The sequence below is a fragment of the Diabrotica virgifera genome, chromosome 5, assembly GCF_917563875.1.
Source record: "Diabrotica virgifera virgifera chromosome 5, PGI_DIABVI_V3a".
NCBI classification, from domain to species: domain Eukaryota; kingdom Metazoa; phylum Arthropoda; class Insecta; order Coleoptera; family Chrysomelidae; genus Diabrotica; species Diabrotica virgifera.
In genome coordinates this window covers 608,188-621,718 of record NC_065447.1, presented here as the reverse complement: position 1 = coordinate 621,718, position 13,531 = coordinate 608,188, and the positions used below count along the sequence as shown (strand labels likewise).

The following is a 13,531-nucleotide window of genomic DNA, read 5'->3' as shown; positions in this document are numbered from 1 at the left end:
AAATCACGGACACTGACCTATTATAACATTACATGTTTAGGCGTTGATTAATATCTAACTACCCAGATAAGATAGTGTGTGTCTGGGTAGTTTTTAATCAATGGTTTAGAGGTAATAATTAATACCCTCAGGGCCCCACCAGCCTTTATACGAATTTTCTATTTAAAAAAATAGAATCGATACTCCTCTATCGATTCGTAAAATGGCACAAGGAAGAAAACCATCGCAGCATATGCGATTTTCTTTGTAAATAATTCAAATTTTCACACAAAGTTCCCTTGAAAACCTCACAGTTTCATTGATTTTTCACTCTCCTTGATTTCATCTTTCAGCACTCTCAATGCCATAAGGGATAAAATTGTGTCTGAACTATTGAAATTCGACGCCGACGGTCGTTTGCAATATCTGTTGAGGAATTTGTCACTTTTAAGTACTTTAAAAAAATATCACAATTTGCTTATTCTACGAATCGGCTTTTTTTTATTGGAATCTGTGCACGAAAAGGAAAAATGGCACAACAATAAAACTGTAACAAGATTAATACCGAAGAAATAAGTTATACAGGGTGTTTCATTAGGAAACGGAAATACTTAAATGGTGAATAGAGATCACCGAGGCGGTTCTAGATATACCATATTTATTTAAAATAAAAATGTATACCATTTTTATTTACCTTACCGATTTTTATAACCGAGTTACAGGGTGTTTTATCGATTCTGCCCATTTATTTCTGGATCCATAACTTTAGAAAAAATTATAAATTATTTGTGACAACACCCTGTATATTGAAATTTTTAAAATCTCTTTTCATATTTGAAAAGAGCACAAAAAACTAAGTTTAATTGTTCGCTTAAATTTTTCGGCCAGGCAATTTAATGGCTTTAATTTTGAAATTATATTGAAGTTTTTAAGAACTCTTAGAATAAAAAGCAGGTATTATTAACTTTTAATAACAAATTATTAAAGTTATTGAACAAATACTCATTTGAAAAATAATCAATACTTATTTATTACATTAGAACGACCCATTTACTAAGCACAAGAAAAATCTAGGTCCGGATTAACAAAAAAGCATAAAGTAATTGTGACCTTGAAACAACACCCTGTATATTGAAAATTTCCAAATGGGTTTGCACATTTGAAAAGAGCACAAAAAAACTGAGTTTACAGGTTCGCTTTAATTTTTTGCACACAAAATTTAATAACTTTAATTTTGAAATTAAATCTCTTGAAATTTTTTATAATTCTGAGATTAAAAATGGGGTATTAGTAACTTTTAATAAGAAGTTAATGACAAAATACTCATTTTAAACGTAATCAGTAATCATTTACTACATTGGAACAACCCATTTACCTACTAATTACAAGAAAAATCCAGGTCCGGATTAACAAAAAAATATAATGTAATAGTCACCTTGAAAAAACACCCTGTGTATTAAAATGTTCAAAATCCGTTTAAACATTTGAAAAGAGCATAAAACACCAAGTTTAATGGCTCGCTTTAACTTTTTGGCAGACAATTTAATGAAATTATATCAAAATTTTTGTTAGAGTTCTCAGTGTTCTTAAAAATTTCGGCATAATTTCAAAATTAAAGTCATTAAATTGTCTGCGCAAAAAATGGAAGCGAACCATTAAGCTTAGTTTTTGTGCTCTTTTCAAATGTTTAAACTGACTTTAAAAATTTCAATATACAGGGTGTTTTTTCAAGGTCACTATTACTTTATATTTTTTTAAAAGGGAAGTTCCCTAGGTTGGCTGTATACCATATAGTTAAAAAACTCTAACAATAAGTAAAACCACTTCTATGTAAATTGGTATATTTATTAAAACTTATGGGTATATTTATTAAAACTTAACTGGGATTTTTTAAGTTTTAATAAATATACCAATTTACATAGAAGTGGTTTTACTTCTTGTTCGAGTTTTTTATATTTTTTTGTTAATCCGGACCTGGATTTTTGTTGTGATTAGTATGTGGGTCGTTCCAATGTAGTAAATAAGTATTAACTATTTTTAAAATAAGTACTTGGTCATTAACTTTATTAATTTATTATTAACAGTTACTAATATGTATACTGCTTTTTAATCTCGGTTTTAAAAAATTTCAATAGATTTAATTTCAAAATTAAAGTCATTAAGTTTTCTGCTCAAAAAGTTAAAGCGAAGCTGTAAACTCAGTTTTTTGTGCTCTTTTCAAATATGCAAACCAATTTGGAAAATTTGAATATATAGGGTGTTTTTTCAGGGTCACAATTGCTTTACGTTTTTTTGTTAATCCGGACCTGTATTTTTCTTGTGATTAGTAAATGGATCGTTCTAATGTAGTAAATAAGTATTGATTATTTTTAGAATTAGTATTTGTTCAGTATCTTTAATAATTTATGATTAAAAGTTAATAATACGTGTTTTGTAATCTCAGAGTTCTTAAAAACTTAAATATTATTTCAAAATTATTAAAGTCATTAAATTTTTTTGGCCGAAAAATTTAAGCGAACCATTAAACTTAGTTTTTTGTGCTCTTTTTAAATATGCAAACGGATTCTAAAAATTTCAATATACAGGGTGTTGTTTCAAGGTCACAAAGAATTTATAATTTTTTTTAGTCCGGACCTGGATTTTTCTTGTGATTAGAAGTTGGATGGGTTGTGTTGTAAATGAGGCATAATATAGGTATGTACCAAATATCAAAAAAATATACAGGGTGGTTCTCAAGTTATGGGTTCAGAAAAAATGGTCAAAATCGATAAAACATCTTGTAACTCGGTTATAAGAATCGATGAGGCAATAAATGTGGTAAATCTAGATCCGCCTGGGTGATCTTTATTCACCATTCAAGTATTTCCGTTTCCCAATGAAACACCCTGTATAAACCAGAAAGGCATACTTTATTACATAGGTATTATTAAGAAAGGCTTTTTGCTCAATTCCTTCTACCACTTGGTGATTTGTGCCTTGCTAGTTTAATTACTCTTTTTTTTCTATTTATTGTCTACTCTTTTATACCCTCCATTATTACATTTTGTTCTAATCTCGTCATTCCTCATTCGGTCTCTCAGCGTGTTTCCTGCAATTCTTCTGAGTACTCTCATTTTTGCGGGTATCATCATTCTCTGCATTTTGGCTGTTTGTGCCTACATACGTCATAATTAGTCTTAAAGATTCTTCATTTCATCTCACAGTTAATGTGTCATTAACTGTGTTAATCTTGTTAATTACAAGACAACAGTAAGACCTATCATAACATGCAGCGGAGACATGGACCGATACAAGAAAGACGAAACAACAAATCAACAATATCGAAAAGAAAGTATTAAGATCAATAGCGGGCATAATATCAGTAAGAGACAGACAAAGCAACAGAAGTATACGAGAACGATGCAAAGTTCAAAATATTAACAGGTGGATAAAAACAAGAAAGAAAAACTGGATAACGAACATGTAAACCGAATGGAACTAGATAGATTAGCGAACATCTGTAAAAACAACAAGCCGTATAGCAGAAGACCCGTTGTAAGGCCGCCGAAAATGTGGAAAGACAATGTACAGTCAACAACAACTGAAAGAGAATAAAAGGCAGACAAACAGGAGTAATCCTAGTCGTACGAAGAAGTTAATGTGTCGGTTACGTCATAGAGTGTTAAGGAAGCTAGGACAAATAATCCCCGGACAAATAATCCCGGACAAAAAATCCTCACAAAAATTCCCCACAAATAATCCCCGGACAAATAAAAATCCCCACAAAAAATCCCGGACAAATAATCCCCACAAATTTTTTTGGACAAAATATCCCCACAAATAATCCCGGACAAAAAATCCCCAAGAAATTGTTTTGCTATATACCGAATAGTTCTCTAAAAGTTTTCCCGTTAATGCAATCGACGCAAATGTTTTTCAGCTTCAGTGCATGAGAGTTATAGCAATCGCCATGAAACCAGTTTTCGGCACGAAAATAATGAGTAGCGATTAAAATTAAGCATACATTGTAATTTCGATTACCAAATGTCGAATTCCAATTGTGAGTTTTTTCAAAAATCGTGGAAGATATGGGGAATAAGCTACGGCTTTGGGAATCATGTTGTACTTATTGTCTATTCGTGATGATAACTGCTGGTCCAGAAAACGATAATCTTGATTGTAATGCAAAAAATTCTGTTCCTTTTTGTAAGTTTAACGTCAAAAATATTTAGTCATCATCATCATCAATGGCGTTATAACTTTCCACCTTTTTCTAGGCCGCCAGACTGCATGTTTCCATTTTTTTCTAGGCTGCCCTACAGACTATGGATAAATTTTTTAAAGTTTTTTATGGATACACACAGATCCTCAATTACGTTTTCTAAAAACCTGATATCGAATAGTAATGAACATAAATTTGTTCCCAAAACCAACAAAAAAGTCAAAATAATCGAAAAGCTTTGTATAACTTTCATGGCGATGCGATGCGTGGAATGGATTTTTTACATTAGTATAATCAAGATTATTGTTTTCAGTATAGTTATCAGTTATTATCATGAAAAGACAATGTTTTGAACGGAGTTACTCAAAGCAGAGTGATCAAAAGATTTAAGCCAATTACAACATGATTCCCACAGTCTTAGCGTATTTCCCATAATATCTTCCACCATTCACGGGAAAACTTTTAGAGAACTATTCGACAGCAAACATTTCTTGGGGATTTTCTGTCCGGGATTTTTTGTGGGGATATTTTGTCCAAAAAAATAGGTGGGGATTTTTTGTCCGGGATTTTTTGTGGGGATTTTTTGTCCGGGGATTATTTGTGGGGATTTTTTGTCCGGGGATTATTTGTCCGGGAATTATTTGTCCGGATCCCGTGTTAAGGCATCCTGTTAATCTATTTGCTCTTTGTACTTGCTCTTTGTAATTGCTCTTTTTCAACGTTCCCATGGCCGGACAGTGTAGGTAATCCTTAGGTACTTTTTTTCCATTAATTGTCCAGTACTAATTCCATCGACTTCCAGTTTACATCTTATTGGTTCTTTGTCGATTACTATTGTTCTAGTTTGTTTAGTTAAAATCGTCATTCAAACTTGATTTGTTTATCACAAAAGTTGAGGGAACTTATGTCGAGTGTCGAGTGTTTATTGCCTTGGAAACTTTTCAAGGGTAATTAGATACTTATTTCTATATTATATAAATTATAAGCACTTGGTATTATTTTCTGTAAATAGAGATCTGTATATCTACGACAATTTTAAAATTTTAAACACGATCAGGTGTACATAAATATCGGATGCATATCCGTAAAGAATTGCAAAAATTTTAAATACCTATGACACGTTCATATTTTTGGCGTTTTACTTTCTCTTAGTTTGGAGGTCATTCAATCTCGGTGGCATTTCTATTCAATGTATGGAAACATCAACCGGATTGGACCCCTACTATTGGTCCATTTAATGCGGGATGCGGGGACAAAAATACACAGTCCTAGGTCCTATGTACAAAATATAATGCAGGTAGGTCTGGATCCCGCGTATGAAAAAAAAGTTGATTAATAGCAAGCTGAAAATTTGTTAATAGCTTAAGGGTGTCTAGTCGGATAAACTTTGATATATGGGAACACTGGAACAGGGGCAGTTTTAATTGTGGAACAGGTTAAAAATTTGGAACGGTCAGACCACGAAAACGGCACATTTATTTTGTAATTTTGTCCGACAGAATAGACTTAAACTCTCCGAACAGAGATTAAACTCTCATGCAAAAATCAGACTGATATTTATCACCTGTCATAATTCCTGTCATTTGACATATTCTACATGTTCCACTCATTAAAACGCCCATTTGATGATAAATAGCAGTCTGATTTTTGCATGAGAGTTTAATATCTGATCGAAGAGTTTAAGTCTGTTCTGTCGGACAAAATACATGTGCCGTTTTCGTGGTCTGACCGTTCCAAATTTTTAACCTGTTCCACAATTAAAAGCCCTTTTCCTATATATCAAAGTTTGTCCAACTAGACACCTTTAAGCTATTAACAAATTTTCAGCTTGCTATTAATCAACTTTTTTTTCATACGCGGGATCCAGACCTAAGGGAAAGAATGAAGGACAAAGGAATACGGCCACAGAAGAATCCGGAATGAGAAATCTAAAGTCGGTATCCGATGGAGTGAGGCATAGCACTCTTCACCAGTTTACGGCAAAGAGAAATAGAAAATAACTTTTATTCTGTATAAAATGATGTGTGTTTGTTGGAGAATTGAGTAACGTAACTACTGAAGGAAATTCACAAGTTTATTGAGATGTTAACAGTTTAGGATACACAACGATACTGAATTCTAAAAATTAATGAATACAAAATTTCTTAAAACCTTTCATAGTCCTGGCACATATCATTGACACCTCGAAATTATCAGCGTGGATGTTTCTCATCTCCGATGTAGACTAGATATTGGAATAAAAACGCACACAGTGGCGTGCTCGCCATAACAAATATATAATCCTCTCCTATGGCTCTACAGCCCAAGTGGGCTCTGGCCTTCCCCAGCATCCGCCTCCAAGTATTTCTGTCCCTGGCAGCTCTCCTCCATTATTCACCTTCAATACAGAGTGAGTTTTATGTATGGAAACACTCAATTATCTCAAAAACGGCTTACACGATTTTTATAGACTTTGGTAGGTATGGGTTTTCTAATGAGGCCGATATTATAGTGCTAATTACATTGTTGTCATATTTTCCGTTTTTCTGAAAATCTAATGAACTTTCTTATTTCAAATAGAACACCCTGTATATTTTTTGTGTTTTGAAGTCCCTATAAAATACTGATAATTTTTCATGTAATATTCCCTATACCTAAATACCATAATTTAGGAGTTATTGCTACATTTATTAAAAAAAAAATTAAACAAATTATAAAAATCAATTTTTTTGACCCGGGTAGACACTATTTTAGGTTGTTTGGATCATGGGGAACAAAAAAGATCTTTTATAATTTTTCTCTAAAATTAATCGTTTCCGAGTTATAAACAATTTAAAACTGAAAAAAATCGAATAATGACGATATTCAAGATTCAAGAACACAAATAAACAATTTTATTTTTGAAACTGCGAAGTACCCAAATTCAACCTCAAGCCTTATTTTATCAGATACCGATAAGTAATTTAAGATTGTTTCATTTTAAAACATTGTAATTTTAAATGTTAATGCAGTCCGATCGCCCGTCCACTCATATGCACTTCATTAAAAATTAAAAATCAATGTTTTAGAATAAAAAGAGACAAAAATCTTATGGCAAGCTATCAGAAGAAGAGTTGGGCTTGAATTTAGGTACTTTATAATTTCAAAAATTATGTTTTTTACCTTTGCTTTAGAAACTTAAAAATCGTCATTATTCGATTTTGTTCAGTTTTAAATTGTTGATTACTGGAAAACGATTACCTTTGGAGAAAAATTAAAAAAGACTTTTTTTGTTCCCAATGATCCAAAGAACCTAAAATAATATCCACCTGGGCCGAGAAAATTGATTTTTATAATTTGTTTAAATTTAAAAAATTTTTTTTTAATAAATGTAGCAATAACTCCGAAATTATGGCATTTAGGTATAGGGAATATAATATGAAAAATAATCAGCATTTCTTAAGGACTTTAAATCGCAAAAAATGTATAGGGTGTTCCATTTGAAATAAGAAAGTTCATTAGATTTGCAGAAAAACAGAAGATCTGACAACAATGTAATTAGCACTATAATATCGAACGCATTAGAAAACCCCTACCTACCAAAATCTATAAAAATCGTGCAAGCCGTTTTCGAGATAATTGAGTGTTTCCATACATAAAACTCACTCTGTATATCTTTAGCATCGGTTTCGCTTCGTTCGCCAATGCCCCATCATAGTTCCGCTAAGCGTTCTACCTTTAGTGGTGGTCTGTCTATATCCATTCTTGCAAGATGATCCTGATCAGCGCAATCTTTGCATTTTTTCATGATTTTCTATAAAGGGTTTTTTGTAATATTGGTATCACTCGTGGTTGAACCCTAGTCTCTATATACCATTGTCGCAAATGGGTCCCAATATCCTCATTAATATCTTTCTTCAAAAGTATTAATGAGGTTATTGTCTTTTCTATCATGATCCATGTTTCTACGCCATATGATGTTATTGGTCGTACGATGGTTTTATATATTTTAAATTTTACTTCTCTATGTGGATGTCTTTGGATCCAAACACCTGCGACAGAGAGAAGTATGCTTTGTTACCAAGCATTATCCGTCTCCGTATTTCTTCCTCCTCGCTGCCATTCTCAGTAATCTGTACACCCAGGTATGTGAGCTGTTTTACTACTTCAATATTTGCGTGGTCTAGTGCCAAATTCTGCTAGTTTCGTTGTTTCCTTGCTTGTATTAGGGCTTTAGTTTTATCTACGTTGACGGCTATAAACAAACTATAACATTTAGGGCCGGTTGTTCAAACGCTAATCAGCAATGATCATTCTCAAATATTTAATTACTGTCACCAACTGTCAATGTCAACTTTGTTTGGGTTGCTGAAAACATAATTGATTACAATTATGAAATTACTTAATCAATTATGTTAATAATTGTTATAGTATAAGAGCTGTGAGACATTTTTGAGTAGGTATTTTAGGCAACCTGAAAATTTCTCAGGTAACTCTTCTATGATAGCCTAATACAAAAATGCCGGTCTGGCTGGAGGGTAGCGGTTATTTTCCCCAAAAATCCCCCCCAAATTAAAAAAGGGGAAAAATTTTTATTACAAAAAATATCATTGATATGACTTGAAAGCAAATTTAAATATTCAAATATAAAGAAAATAAACAGACCAGGCGATTTGAGGGCGATTTTGACTCTGCAAGATACTTGCATGGGCGCCCCAGGATTATTTTCAGGGGGTGCATCTGAACTTCAAAAGATTTCATCTGAATCTGTACATACTATTAACGAGTATAAAATATAAAACTATACATGCATAGCTATGTACATTCCTTCCGGACAGGGAGGTGCAATTGTTATTTTGACAGGGTATTTTTTAATTTTAAAAATAAATATTCTAAAAAAGACAGGTTTTTTTGGTGAAATTATCCAATTGCCATGTGATCAAACAAATTACGCGTGCATATAAATGAAACCGCTATAGGTAAGCAGCAGTGTGTGAAAGAGCGTATACCGATAGCTGTTTGCGTCCTCTGTTGTAGCTGAGCGAGTCCGTTCGCTCGAGAAAAATCACGTGACCTGGCGATATCCATGTTGTTGTGCCTCGAAACGTTAAAGTAATTATTATATATATTATAGTTTATACTATACAATAGATTTTGCAAATATGATAGAAAAAGACAAATTTATTATTATAAATATATAGGTAGAAAAGTATAAAACTATAAACTAAATTAATTCTGTGTCCGAATCTTGTACTTCTTCTTCAAACTCCTCATCTGAGCTTAAATATTCATTCTCTTCTTCTTCTTCGTTAGACTCCCCTCGAGACTCAGATTCCTCTTCTACATGATCTGTAAATAGTTGTAATATGTATTTAGAATTAATTAAAAATTAATCAGTGATTAATTAATTGAGTTGCTACGTACTCTCTGTCCTTTTATACGGAGTCGAAGCCTGGACAATCGCGGGCGCATTTGAAGAAAGACTTGCCATTGTTGAGATGTGGTGTTATCGAATAATGTAAAAAAATATCATGGACACAACACTTAACAAACAGGGAAACATTAAGAGAGATGAAAAAGGCAAAAGAAATACTCAACACTATGAAGGAAAGAAAAATGAGCTAAAATAAATATATATTCTCTTTTTCTTCGTCACACTCCCCTCGACACTCAGATTCTTCTACCTGATCGTTAAATAGTTGTAATATGTATTTAGAATTAATGAAAAATTAATTAGTGATTAATTGATTGAGTTGCTACGTATTCTTACTTATATAACCAATGCTTAATACTTTTCCTTATATAACCAATCGCATCACGTTTTTTATTTCTTAGTATATAACCAAAGTAGCTCATGTTTCTTTCCTTCATGGTGTTGAGTATTTCTTTTGCCTTTTTCATCTATCTTAATGTTTCCGTGTTTGTTACGTGTGTCCATGATATATTTAACATTATTCGATAACTCCACATATCAACAACGGCAAGTCTTTCTTCAGATGCTCCCGTGATTGTCCAGGCTTCGACTCCGTATAAAAGAAAGGAGAATACGTAGCAACCCAACTAATTAATCACTAATTAATTTTTAATTAATTCTAAATACATATTTCAACTATTTACAGATCATGTAGAAGAGAAATCTGAGTCTCAAGGGGAGTCTGACGAAGAAGAAGAGAATTAATATTTAAGCTCAGATGAGGAGGTTGAAGAAGAAGTACAAGATTCGGACACAGAATTAATTTAGTTTAAAGTTTTATACTTTTCCACCTATATATTTATAATAATATATTTGTCTTTTTCTATTATATTTGCAAAATCTATTGTATAGTACGTATTATTTTTCTTTAATTAAGAAAAAGTTACTTAAAAAACTATAATATATAATAATTACTCTAACGTTTCGAGAAACAACAGCATGGATATCGACAGGTCACGTGATTTTTCTCGAGCGAACGGACTCGCTCAGCTACAACAGAGGACGCAAACAGCTATCGGTATACGATCTTTCTCACACTGCTGCTTACCTATAGCGCTTTTCATTTATATGCACGCGTAATTTGTTTGATCACCTGGCAGTTGGAAAATTTCACCAAAAAAACCTGTCTTTTTTAGAATATTTATTTTTAATGTTAAAAAATACCCTGTCAAAATAAAAATTGCACCTCCCTGTCCGGAAGGAATATACATAGCTATGCACGTATAGTTGTATATTTTATACTCGTTAATAGTATGTACAGATTCAGATGAAATCTTCTAAAGTTCAGATGCATCCCCTGAAAATAATCCTGGGGCGCCCATGCAAGTATCTTGCAGAGTTAAAATAGCCCTCAAATCGCCTGGCCGGTTTATTTTCTTTATATGTATTTGAATATTTAAATTTACTTCAAAGTCACGTCAATGACATTTTTTGTAATAACAATTTTTACCCTTTTGTTTAAATTTTGGGGGGATTTTTGGGGAAAATAACCGCTACCCTCCAGCCAGACCGGCATTTTTGTATTAGGCTATTATGGGAGAGTCACCTGAAAAATTTTCAGGTTGCCTAAAATACCTACTCAAAAATGTCTCACAGCTCTTGGACCATTATGTTAATTGATTAACTAATCTCATAATTATAATCAATTATGTTTTCAGCAACCCAATAAAAGTTGACATTGACAGTTTTGGTGACAGTAATTAAATATTTGATAGTGATCATTGTTGATTAGCGTTCGAACAACCGGCCCTTAATATATTTTATACAAAATCAATTATTTCTAATATAGTCCTGTCGCCAGGGGGGGTACAACGGCCTCGTTAATTCAGATGGACTTACTCAAGTTTTTTTTATGTATTTTGACCCGTAGAACACGAATTTTTTGGGTAACAGTTGATCCGGATGTCGATAAGATTGTTATAGACCAAGAACTTGAGGAATCAAATAACAGCGATTTTTGGCAAAACAAAACAATATTTTGTATTTTTTGGGCCATTTTAAGTAAAAAATATTTCTACAAGTTTTTTCGTAGGATGCACAGTTTTCGAGATAAACGCGGTTGAACTTTAAAAAAATCGAAAAATTGCAATTTTTGAACCCGAATAACTTTTGATTAAAAAATAAAATAGCAAGTCTGCTTACCGCATTTGAAAGTTTAAGTCAAATTATATCGGTTTTGATTATTTGCGTTGGTAAAAATTTATTTTTTTATTGTTTAACAAAGCTATAAACACGTAGGGTTTCCCGTGCTTTTACATGCGTTTTAACGCATGTAACGTAGAAATAGTCTTGATTGCACTAGTACCTATTCTACCTACTCGTTCGATTTTAAATGAGAAATCATAGAAACATCACTCACGCACTAGTTGTTTGTAGCTTTGTTTAACAATAACACAATAAATTTTTAGCAATGCAAATAATCAAAACCGACATAATTTGACTTGAACTTTCAAAGGCGCTAAGCAGAATTGCTATTTTATTTTTTAATCAAAAGTTATTCGGGTTTAAAAATTGCAGTTTTTCGATTTTTTGAAAGTTCAACCGCGTTTATCTCGAAAACTGTGCATCCTACTAAAAAACTTGTAGAAATATTTTTTGCTTAAAATGACCCAAAAAATACAAAATATTGTTTTGTTTTGCCAAAAATCGCTGTTATTTGATTCCTCAAGTTCTTGGTCTATAACAATCTTATCGACATCCGGATCAACTGTTACCCAAAAAATTCGGGTTCTACGGGTCAAAATACATAAAAAAAACTTGGGTAAGTCCATCTGAATTAACGAGGCCGTTGTACCCCCCCTGGCGACAGGACTAATAATACCTATATTGAAATAATAATCTATTTAGTTTATATACAGGGTGTCCAGAAACTCTACCGACAAATAAAGACAGAAGATTCTTCAGATAATTTTAAAACAATTTAACCCAATTCGCTTAGTCCGAAAATGCTTCCTAAGGGAGCTAGAGCTCTTTGAAGATGGCGTCTTGTAATTAGTTTTTCTTAAATACCTCCAGAACGCTTATATTTAGAAAAACAAAAATAGGTGCGCGTATTTATCTTCCAGAGATAACTCTATTCCATCCATTGCGAATTTCGGGTACCGATCATAGGCGTCCGTTTTGGGTAGGGCAACAGTTATTTTATCACCTAACTTTTTTGTCTTTAATTTTTAAGCATTTTTGACTCTGAATTATTAAATTGTGAGGTATTCTAGTACTAAAAGGTACTCTTGCTTTAAGTCGATAGGATACACCGTTTTCTAGAAAAATCGATTTGAAAATTTTTCGTTTCTTGAATTTCAAGAAAAATTAAAAAAAAACTATTTAGAAAGACGAAACCTGGTACATTAATTTATATTCCAGAGATGAATCGATTTCATTAATTGCGAATTTCCAGTATCGGTCATAGGCGTCCATTTTGGGTAGGTCAACAGTTATTTTATAGCATAACTTTTTTGTCTTTAATTTTTAAGCATTTTTGACACTAGATTATTAAATTATCAGGTATTCGAGTACTAAAAGTTACTCTTGCTTTAAGTTGATAAAATACATAGTTTTTTTAAATTTTTTTAAAATTTTTTTTTTCAAATTCCAAGAACAAAAAAAATTTCAAATCGATTTTTCTGGAAAACGGTGTGTCCTACCGACCTAAAGAAAGAGTACCTTTTAGTACTAAAATATCTCACAATTTCATAATTCAGTATCAAAAATGCTTAAAAATTAAAGGCAAAAAAGTTATGCGATAAAATATTCGTTGCCCTACCCAAAACGGACGCCTATGACTGGTACTAGAAATTCGCAATGGATGGAATCGATTCATTTCTGGAAAGTAAATAAGTATTCCCATTTTTGTTGTTCTAAATAGAAGAATTCTGGAGATATTTAAGAAAAACTAAATACATGACGCCATCTTCAAAGAG

At 32.3% G+C, this 13,531-nt stretch overlaps 1 protein-coding gene across 1 annotated transcript in view; it reads left to right on the top strand.

Moving 5' to 3' along the window:
• Positions 1-13,531, top strand: part of LOC114333778 (dihydropyrimidine dehydrogenase [NADP(+)]) — a 39,346-nt gene that overhangs the window by 534 nt on the left and 25,281 nt on the right. The window lies entirely within an intron of this gene.